Source organism: Nilaparvata lugens, chromosome 9 (genome assembly GCF_014356525.2).
Source record: "Nilaparvata lugens isolate BPH chromosome 9, ASM1435652v1, whole genome shotgun sequence".
Lineage (NCBI taxonomy): Eukaryota > Metazoa > Arthropoda > Insecta > Hemiptera > Delphacidae > Nilaparvata > Nilaparvata lugens.
In genome coordinates this window covers 41,206,732-41,218,972 of record NC_052512.1, presented here as the reverse complement: position 1 = coordinate 41,218,972, position 12,241 = coordinate 41,206,732, and positions in this window count along the sequence as shown.

The following is a 12,241-nucleotide window of genomic DNA, read 5'->3' as shown; positions in this document are numbered from 1 at the left end:
CAAAATAAGAACCAAGAAAGTAGATTTGTACTGAAAGTAAATTTTACTATCATGGCGATTCTGTTGCTTAAGCCGACATTTTGTCACAACGTTGAGTGGAAGGAGACTGTCTAGCTAGGCCAATGGCAGGCGTTCATGCCCTCGACCAATAGCAGTACTCGCCTACTAGTATAAATTCTGCTGCTCCTGTATTTAGTTTTAGTTTATCAGAGATTGACAATGGTGTAATAACCGAAACCGGTCTTTCTAATTATCAATAATCTAAATCAGGTTTTTTTGACAATATCTTAGTCTTTTTCATTCAATATGAATAATTACCACAATATCAACTTCTCAACTACACAAAATGTATTATTGTTATTATTTATTGAACGAATTCACTAATTAATGCCACATAATATAAGACTTCAACTGCAGTGAATTTTGGCAACTAAATAAATAATGGCAAAGAGGGATTAAATAAATGCTGATCTACAAAAATGTAGTCTACATTTCATGTAAAAAATTTACTTTTTCATAGAGAAGCATTCATTGAATTTCCCTCCTTGACAATACTTATCTATAGTGAGGTGCACGTTATAATGACAGTGGATAATAGCGATGTCAATTCTCTGCATTAATTAATTATGTTTCTACACTGTGAAAAACAAAAATTGGCATGGTTGTGGACCTAGAAAAGGATAGTACCACCGGCTTTGTCGAATGATAGACAAGGATAGCAATTCAAAAGTTGAGCAAAACTGTCATTATAACGTGGACCTCACTATAGTTACCAATATTCACTGCAGTAGAAGTATTCTAAATACTCCATAGTTTTCGTGTTCGCTATAAACAGCATTGTCATGACGTCATCAAGCCCTCACAGCTCCGCTCACTCTCTCACTCTCTCTCTCTCTCACACCATCTCTCTCCTAGATAAATTCTCCTTCTTTCCGATTCTTTTTGAGCTTTGTCCAAAATTTCATTATCATCATCATAATCATCACGGGCCTACCGTCATTTTGATTTTAATTTCAACATGTGATGACTTTAATCAACCGCACGAAAATAGTCTGATGGAAATTGTATCAGATTGGTGCAACGTTGTCAAGTATGAGTTGATGAATGTTGTCCACTGCTGATTATTAATGAGAACTTATTAATTGACCGAGCGAAGTGAGGTTCCAGATTTTGTTGATGGTTTTGCATTTCAATTTATGTTTATATTAATTTATGTCTCTATTCATGTTGATATTTATGTTTATATGTTCCGATTTTTACGGCGAAACGCTGCAATAGGTTAAACGCGGCAATAGATTCTCATGAAATTGGACAGGAATGATCCTTTTTGAATTGCACGTCTATGTACAGTGTCCCAAAATTAAAGTGCCAAACTTCGGGAACAGGTTCTATGGGTCAAAACAAAGAGAAAATGTAGAATATTTTTCTCCCTGAAACGCTTCATTCACAAGATATTTGTCATTTTGTATTTTTTACAAAATAAGTTTTATCTTCAAATTTTTTCAACCGATCGCTATAAAAATCGGTAGGTATTTTCAAATGAGAGAGATGAACTGTAGAAAAGATCATGTTTTTTGGACTCAGGGGACCTTGAAACGTATAGAAAACTTGAAATTAGGGTACTTTAATTTTTTTTTGGAAAGCAATACTTTCCTCACCTATGATAATAGGGCAAGGAAAGTAAAAATATTCAACTTCGTCCAATTTGAAATTTCAAAATGGCGGCCATTTTCAACTTTCCATCCAAAATGTGTGTGTGTGTGTATGTGTACATGATATATCATCTCCCAATCAACGAAATAACTTGAAATTTGGAACTTAATATCCTTACAATATAAGTATCCGACACGAACAATTTCGATCAAATTCAATCCAAGATGGCGGCTAAAATGCCAAATCCATACCTAAAATGGTCATTGATGAGCCCTATCAACTGCCACAAGACCAAATCTGTAAAAATTCAGGAGCTGCGCCCCATCTATGCAAGTTTGATTTTAGACACCCTATTATCAGGCTTCAGATACAATTCGAATAAAGAAAATTCGAGTAGAAGAGATTGAGCATGAGAATCTCCACAATTAATGTTCAGTGACATTCTCATCTAAAATCGAAAATAAGCTTGAAATTCGAGAAAATGTGATTATTCAATTGCAAAGTGTTAGCAACTGTTGATTCTATTAAATCATCCACTATGAAGAGATAGCAGATTCGTGCTGTGTCTCCAGCATTATTGTCCTGTCAGCAGCTGGCTCAGATCTTTGAATAGTAGACTTGAGATGCGCACGAAAATAGTCTGATGGAAATTGTATCAGATTGGTGCAACGTTGTCAAGTATGAGTTGATGAATGTTGTCCACTGCTGATTATTAATGAGAACTTATTAATTGACCGAGCGAAGTGAGGTTCCAGATTTTGTTGATGGTTTTGCATTTCAATTTATGTTTATATTAATTTATGTCTCTATTCATGTTGATATTTATGTTTATATGTTCCGTTTTTTACGGCGAAACGCTGCAATAGGTTAAACGCGGCAATAGATTCTCATGAAATTGGACAGGAATGATCCTTTTTGAATTGCACGTCTATGTACAGTGTCCCGAAATTCAAGTGCCAAACTTCGGGAATAGGTTCTATGGGTCAAAACAAAGAGAAAATGTAGAAATAGAAAGAAAAAAGGTACTAAGATTTTTATTTTTCTTTCTATTGCTATGAAAGTAGCCCTATACAGAAAATAGATTGAAAATGTAGAATATTTTTCTCCCTGAAACGCTTCATTCACAAGATACTCGCCATTTTGTATTTTTTACAAAATAAGATTTATCTTCAAAGTTGTTCAACCGATCGCTATAAAAATCGGTAGCTATGTTAAAATGAGAGAGATGAACTGTAGCAAAAATCATGTTTTTGGATTCAGGGCACCTTGAAACGTATAGATAACTTGAAATTAGGGTACTTTAATTTTTTTTTGGAAAGCAATACTTTCCTCACCTATGATAATAGGGCAAGGAAAGTAAAAATATTCAACTTCGTCCAATTTGAAATTTCAAAATGGCGGCCATTTTTAACTTTCAATCCAAAATGTGTGTGTGTGTGTGTGTGTGTGTGTATGTGAACACGATATCTCATCTCCCAATCAACGAAATAACTTGAAATTTGGAACTTAAAATCCTTACAATATAAGTATCCGACACGAACAATTTCGATCAAATTCAATCCAAGATGGCGGCTAAAATGCCAAATCCATACCTAAAATGGTCATTGATGAGCCCTATCAACTGCCACAAGACCCAAATCTGTAAAAATTCAGGAGCTGCGCCCCATCTATGCAAGTTTGATTTTAGACACCCTATTATCAGGCTTCAGATACAATTCGAATAAAGAAAATTCGAGTAGAAGAGATTGAGCATGAGAATCTCCACAATTAATGTTCAGTGACATTTTCATCTAAAATCGAAAATAAGCTTGAAATTCGAGAAAATGTGATTATTCAATTGCAAAATGTTGGCAACTGTTGATTCTATTAAATCATTCACTATGAAGAGATAGCAGATTCGTGCTGTGTCTTCCAGCATTATTGTCCTGTCAGCAGCTGGCTCAGATCTTGAATAGTAGACTTGAGATGCGCGTGAACACTATCGTCAGGTGATCAATTTTCATAACGGCAAAGAAAGTTGTGTGAGTGCGCCACACCAGAATTTTTAAAGAGATATCTTGCCGACATGACAGGACAGGACAGACCAGCTGGGGTTTCGTTTGTGCGTAAATGCTGTCGTCGAACACGACAGGGTGAGGATCTCACATTGGGTAGATTTTAAACTAATGAAATTTCAAATTAATGTGATATTTTCAATAAATGAAGAGTATTTTGATCCGTAGGCAGATACTCGGTTTGAACGGAGAATCTCAACTGTTTGTTTGAAACACATTCATGAAACACAATCATTATGATAAAACATGCAATCACATCCACAAGTAAACATGGTTTAGCGTTAAACCATAGAGAAACAATAGCATAAGTAGATATGCCATGGTATAGGGCGTTATGTCGTAGCTATTACTGTTATCTCAAGCCGATAATCACGTAGTTCTTTCCTGTGAAGCTGTGTGACGCTGGTAGTCTCTCATATTGTACCGTTCATACACTCTTACCCGGTAAAAACAGTAAAAATCGTCAATAATCGGCTGAGATAACAGTAAAAGTTGCGACATGAACGCCCTATACCATGGCATATCTACTTATGCTATTGTTTCTCTATGGTTAAACGTAGTATAGTGTTAGCATATAACCATAGAGAAACAATAGCGTAAGTAGATATCCCATGGTATACGGCGTTTATGTCATAGCTATTACTGTTATCTCAAGCCGATAGTCCACGTAGTTCTTTCCTGTGAAGCTTTATGACACTGGTAGTCTCTCATATTGTACCGTTCATACACTCTTACCCAGTAAAAACAGTAAAAATCGTCAATAATCGGCTTGAGATAACAGTAAAAGTTGCAACATAAACGCCCTATACCATGGCATATCTACTTATACTATTGTTCCTCTATGGTTAAACGTAGTATAGTGTTAGCATATAACCATAGAGAAACAATAGCATAAGTAGATATCCCATGGTATACGGCGTTTATGTCGTAGCTATTACTGTTATCTCAAGCCGATAGTCACATAGTTCTTTCCTGTGAAGCTTTATGACACTGGTAGTCTCTCATATTGTACCGTTCATACACTCTTACCCGGTAAAAACAGTAAAAATCGTCAATAATCGGCTTGAGATAACAGTAAAAGTTGCGACATAAACGCCCTATACCATGGCATATCTACTTATGCTATTGTTTCTGTATGGTTATATGCTAACATGAACGCCCTATATCATGGCATATCTACTTATGCTATTGTTTCTCTATGGTTAAACGTAGTATAGTGTTAGCATATAACAATAGAGAAACAATAGCATAAGTAGATATCATGGTATAGGGCATTTATGTCGCAACGTTTACTGTTATCTCGAGCTGATCTTCCACGTAGTTCTTTCCTGTGAAGCTTTATGACGCTGGTAGTCTCTCATACTGTGCCGTTCATACACTCTTACCCGGTCAAAACAGTAAAAATCGACAGTAATCGGCTTGAGATAACAGTAAAAGTTCCGACCTAAACGCCCTATACCATGTCATATCTACTTATGCTATTGTTTCTCTATGGTTAAACGTAGTATAGTGTTATCATATAACCATAGAGGAACAATAGCATAAGTAGATATCCCATGGTATAGGGCGTTTATGTCGCAACGTTTACTGTTATCTCAAGCCGATAGTCCACGTAGTTCTTTCCTGTGAAGCTTTATGACACTGGTAGTCTCTCATATTGTACCGTTCATACACTCTTACCCAGTAAAAACAGTAAAAATCGTCAATAATCGGCTTGAGATAACAGTAAAAGTTGCAACATAAACGCCTATACCATGGCATATCTACTTATACTATTGTTCCTCTATGGTTAAACGTAGTATAGTGTTAGCATATAACCATAGAGAAACAATAGCATAAGTAGATATCCCATGGTATACGGCGTTTATGTCGTAGCTATTACTGTTATCTCAAGCCGATATTCACGTAGTTCTTTCCTGTGAAGCTTTATGACGCTGGTAGTCTCTCATACTGTGCCGTTCATACACTCTTACCCGGTCAAAACAGTAAAAATCGACAGTAATCGGCTTGAGATAACAGTAAAAGTTCCGACCTAAACGCCCTATACCATGTCATATCTACTTATGCTATTGTTTCTCTATGGTTAAACGTAGTATAGTGTTATCATATAACCATAGAGAAACAATAGCATAAGTAGATATCCCATGGTATAGGGCGTTTATGTCGCAACGTTTACTGTTATCTCAAGCTGATAGTCCACGTAGTTCTTTCCTGTGAAGCTTTATGACGCTGGTAGTCTCTCATATTGTGCCGTGGGTACACTCTCACCCCAACAAAACAGTAAAAATCGACAATAATCGACAGTAATCGGTTTGATATAACAGAAAAAGTTGCGACCTAAACGCCCTATACCATGTCATATCTACTTATGCTATTGTTTCTCTATGGTTAAACGTAGTATAGTGTTATCATATAACCATAGAGGAACAATAGCATAAGTAGATATCCCATGTTATAGGGCATTTATATCGCAGCTCTTACTGTTATCTCAAGCTGTGGTCCACGTAGTTCTTTCCTGTGAAGCTGGTAGTCTCTCATATTATGCTGTGGATACACTCTTACCCCAACAAAACAGTAAAAATCGACAATAATCGACAGTAATCGGTTTGATATAACAGAAAAAGTTGCGACCCAAACGCCCTATACCATGGCATATCTACTTATACTATTGTTTCTCTATGGTTAAACGTAGTATAGTGTTAGCATATAACCGTAGAGAAACAATAGCATAAGTAGATATCCCATGGTATAGGGCGTTTATGTCGTAGCTATTACTGTTATCTCAAGCTGTGGTCCATGTATTTCTTTCCTGTGAAGCTTTATGACACTAGTAGTCTCTCATATTGTGCTGGCCGATAGTCCACGTAGTTCTTTCCTGTGAAGCTTTATGACGCTGGTAGTCTCTCATATTGTGCCGTTCATACACTCTTACCCGGTCAAAACAGTAAATATCGACAATAATCGACAGTAATCGGCTTGAGATAACAGTAAATGTTGCGACATAAATGCCCTATACCATAGGATATCTACTTACGCTATTGTTTCTCTATGATATAACTCTTACCCAGTCCACTAGTATTTAGAGCATGCATCTTGAAAAAGTGGCAGAAAATCTTACCTTCAGAAAGTTTTTCCAGATTTGTTGTCTCAGCTGCGACCTGCCAACTGTTACACTGTGACAACAGCAACAGTACTGCAACTCCCAGAGCGATGGGAGACACTTCCGGAGTCATGTTGAACAGGTGTGTCACTACACTAAACGAGTCACTGATAGAGGTTTTGAGATGTCACTAAGTTTTGATAAAATTGTTTATCTTAGTAGGAGTTTATTTGATTTGGAAGGTCCTAACTCGATCACTTCTAGAGGTTTTAAGATGTCACTAATTTTTCATAAAGTTGTTTATATTAGTTGGAGTTGATTTGATTTGATATGCCCTAACTATATCTCTTCTAGAGGTCAATGATAGAGGTGTTGAGATGTCACTAGTTTTTTATAAAGTTGTTCATATTAGTAGGAGTTAATTTCATTTGATATTGACCCTAACTATATCACTTCCAGTTGGGTTGTAATTTTTCAATAGTTTTTTTCAAGTTGTTTATCTTAGTTTAAGTTAATTTGATTTAATAGGCCCCAACTCTATCACTTCTAGAGGTTTTGAGATGTCACTAGTTTTTTGATAGAGTTGTATAATCTCAGTTCAAGTTAACTTGATTCGAAATGCCCCAACTATATCACTTGACTAGTTGACTCTAGTTGATTCTAGTTGACATAACTTTTCACCACTTTTTGATAAAGTTGTGTAATCTCAGTTCAAGTTAATTTGTTTTGAAACCCTCAAACCAAATCACTCCCAGAGGTCACTGTTAGAGGTTTTGAGATGTCACTAATCTTTAGATAGTCCAAGTTAAAATTGTTCAATCTTAGATTATGTTAATCTAATTTGATAGGCTCCAACTTTATCACTTCTAGTTACGGTTTATCACTTTCAATATTGCTTTTTTAATGCAAAAAGTCTCAGAACTTCTCAATTATGGATAATTTTATCGTAAATATTATTCTAATACTTGAAATAATGTCAAGATATGATCTTCAGTGATGAATTCCACGTTAACATACCGACAAACTGTCTTGTAATCTAAATTCCGAATATCACTTTCTGTGAGCTCCTCAATGTTATTTCAACGCTTATTATTGGAACAGTTTCTCAATAATTGTGGATTCAACTATAGTAAATATTATTTCAATACTTGAAATAGTTTCAAGATATGATCTACAGTGATGAATTTCACGTTAACATATAGACAAACTGTCTCGTAATCTAATTCATATACTACTTTCTCAAGCTTTCTACTGTAGTATTTTTTTATTTCTCTTTTAATTGAGTTGTGTGTAGATTCTATAGCTCACCAATTTTTTATAAATAAAAAAAATAAATTTAAGTAAAATTTAAGTTATTTAAATCTGATTTACGAGTTGTAATTGAGTTATATATCACTATAGAAATTGTCTGGGTGTGTTCATACTGGTAACAAATTATATATTTTCCAGAACGCTACTTGTTCAGTATAAATTTTATTAATATTGTAGTTAGTTTCCTAGGATATGCATATGTTTGAAGATATCAATCCAGGCTATAATTTCACTGGAATATGTTTGGAAATAGTTCAGTGATTATCTAGGAATTCTATCACCTGTAACTGTTGTTGATTGGATATATTACTTGAAACTGTTAAGAAGCTGTGTGAATTATGATGTTCAGATACTTTGTCACAAGAAGATCATTCTATGAATAGCGTCCCTGGTAATCACCTATATTTCAAGCTACCTATGATTGTTCGGATATTCTATTTGAATATAGTTCGATCAACTATTTGAATATTATATCAACATTAGCTTTCTATTCTCTATCACTTGCCACTTATCAATAGATTATTCAATAGTATGACAATAGAAAATAGTTGTATTATAATGTGGTTGATGATTGTTTGGATTATCACTTTTGATTCAACCAATGTAATGTCACTGAGACTGATGGATAATCATAACCAATATTATTGGTAATTGTTCAGATTTAGTTTGAGACTGGAAAAACTGTTGTATTATAAATGTTATTGTTTAGATTATAACTAGTGATTCAACCGATATAATGTCACTGAAACTGATGGATAATCATAAACAATATTAATTGTTCAGATTTGGTACGAGACTGAAAAACGGTTGTATTATAATGTTATTGTTTAGATTATAACTAGTGATTCAACCGATATAATGTCACTGAAATTGATTGATAATCATAAACAATATCACTATTAATTGTTCAGATTTAGTACGAGACTGAAAAATGGTTGTATTATAATGTTATTGTTTAGATTATAACTAGTGATTCAACCGATATAATGTCACTGAAACTGATGGATAATCATATCCAATATCACTAATTATAGTTCAGATTTAGTTTGAGACTAAAAAACGGTTGTATTATAATCTTATTTATGATTGTTTGGATTATCACTAGTGATTCAACCGATATAGTGTCACTGAAACTGATGGATAATCATAAACAATATCACTATTAATTGTTCAGATTTAGTATCAGACTGAAAACCGGTTGTATTATAATGTTATTGTTTGGATTATAACTATTGATTCAACCGATATAATGTCACTGAAACTGATGGATAGTTATAACCAATATCACTATTAATTGTTCAGATTTAGTATCAGACTGAAAACCGGTTTTATTATAATGTTATTGTTTAGATTATAACTAGTGATTCAACCGATATAGTGTCACTGAAACTGATGGATAATTATAACCAATATCACTAGTATAGTTATTCAGACATGGCGTGTCACTGGATTCAAGGAGGTTGAAAGGATTCAAACGGAAAAACTCTGCAGTCAGCTAGTCAATGCATGTAGTCTCTATGCATCTGAAACAGAGAAAATAGAAAAGAATTAGAAGAATAGGTCTAGTCTATATCAATATAAATGTAAATCAAGCCTCAAATTTTGACATTCAATAACTTATTTATGTGTGCACCGAATTTGATGATTTTTGTTAGTTGTGTTCGTCATGTTCAGGACCAGGTTTATTGCCTATCAAATTCATAATCCGACTTCAGTACTTTTCCCTACGGTCCTTCAAAGTTCACATGTGATCCGTATGTGGGAAGATTTGTGAGCTGGCCACACAGAAATGGAAATCAGCTGTTACTAGTAGTTCTGTGAACAGTAGACCTCGAGCTCAGTGAGTTACATTGACCTGTTGTTGTTTTCTCAAAAATTAATAAATAATTTATCAATTTAAAATGTCTAGAAAAAATCCTGAGTAAATATAGAGCTTTCTGTCCTATCGTACCGTGACGTGTCGTCCCGGAATGTGAGTGTGAGCGCTGTTATCAGGTCTGGCTGCAACTGTCTACAACGTTGATGGAAAGATACAATTTCAAGATGTTCGATGTTTTTGAACGGGTAGTATTATAGTCCACTAGACAGCTGATTTATGATGAACTATAGTCTGATGTTTACTCTAATATTGGCGTATGAAGGAGGCTCCTTTTTCCTTTTATATTATCCTAGAAATGCAAAATTTCCAAGAACCTTGTATATACGTCGACGCGCAATTAAAAGGAACATACCTGTCAAATTTCATGAAAATCTATCACTGCGTTTCGCCGTAAATGCGCAACATATAAACATTTAAACATTTAAACATTAAGAGAAATGCCAAACCGTCGACTTGAATCTTGGACCTCACTTCGCTCGGTCAACAAAATACAAAACACGATTAATACGGCAAATTACGACAAAATAGAAAACACGATTTTTAACGTTGTTCCTCCCTTAGCACTTGATATTGAGGATTTAAAAACCAGGATAACTGATGCAGTACAGTAGCTACAGTCCGAGAAGACATCTTGCGAACAGTCTGGGATGAATTTGGCTACCGTCTAGATGTCGTCCGAGCCTCAAAAGGAGGGAAGATAGAACACTTATGATCATAAACTTGATACTTCTGTGAGTAACTTGATGTAAAATTGGTTAGTGGGCACCATCTTTTAAAATAAATATAACTCTTTAAAATTGGGTCATTCTTTTTGAAACACCCGGTTCCTCGTTTATCACTTTCAAACTATAGATTTCGTTAATCTCTGAATTTGGTAGAGAGTTAGTGGGAAGGATATTTTGAATATTCTTTCCGAAGAATGGACATTGATATGTCCAAAGCTCCGCCAATTTATGTAGATGCATAACAATATAATTATCTATAGTTATTATATTACAAATTGCTTTTTCATATCATATACAGTTCAATAATTATATTATTAGTCCATATCATGTAAATTCATCTATAATTTTGCTGTATTGTAAGCTATCTATATATATATATATATATATATATATATATATATAAAAGCGAAATGGCAATCACTCACTGACTGACTGACTGACTGACTGACTCACTCACTCACTCACTCACTCGCAGAACTAAAATCTAAAAATCTCTCGCAGGACCAAAAACGTTCAAATTGGTAGGTATGTTCAGTTGGCCCTTTAAAGGCGCACTAAGAAATCTTTTGACAATATTTTAACTCTAAGGGTGGTTTTTAAGGGTTTAAAGTTCGTCTTCTAGCATGTATATTCTTCTTATTCTCTTAATTATAATTGAAAAATGTCCATACCATAAAATGTTAATATAGAATATAATCTAGAGAGAGTACCTCTTCGAAACAGTTGTTAACTGGTAACTAAATTAATAATTTTGTCAGGTTGGCATTAAGTTGAGTTGACTTAGTTAGGTTGGCACCAAGTTGAAGATTGAAATGCATTTATCGCGGAAAAATTGATTGGGCACTGCTACTTCAATCAGAGCTATTCCTGGGAATATTATATTACTAGCCGTCAGGCTCGCTTCGCTTGCCATATCCGTTTAGTCTGGACCCCCGACTGGATCGTCCTAACATATGATAAAAATGCTCAAATGAAAAATTCCAGAGAGCGAAGCGAGCCTGCTGATCTCATTCTTGGACGATCCAGTCGGGGGTCCAGGGGGCGGAGCCCCATGGCTAGACGTATATGGCGAGCAAAGCGAGCCTGACGGCCAGTTGTATATAAGTGTATAAGCCAGTATATATTGTAATCTCCATAAATAAAGTACTCAATCAATCAATCAATTTGGCTAAAACTTCTTTCACATCCACAGCTACCAATTTTTTCTCTCTGTAAAATTGTAATACTCGCTGTGCCATCAGCTTTCAGTAAACGAGTTGGGGATCATGTTATGTACTAATTAGGGAGGAGCTCCATCACGCCGAAAGTGCATGTCACACCGTGCCAATTAACTTAAATTAATACCTACGCTCGGCTCGGCACTTAAAATTGAATTTAGGGCTGCAGCAGCCCTAAATATGAATGAAACTGGATACTTTCAACCCCCACGATACTCAGCACATCTCTCTTCATCCATGTAGTTTCTCTCTATTCTCCAATCCCATTCCTCAAATACAGAACTCTGTCATTATTGTAAAAA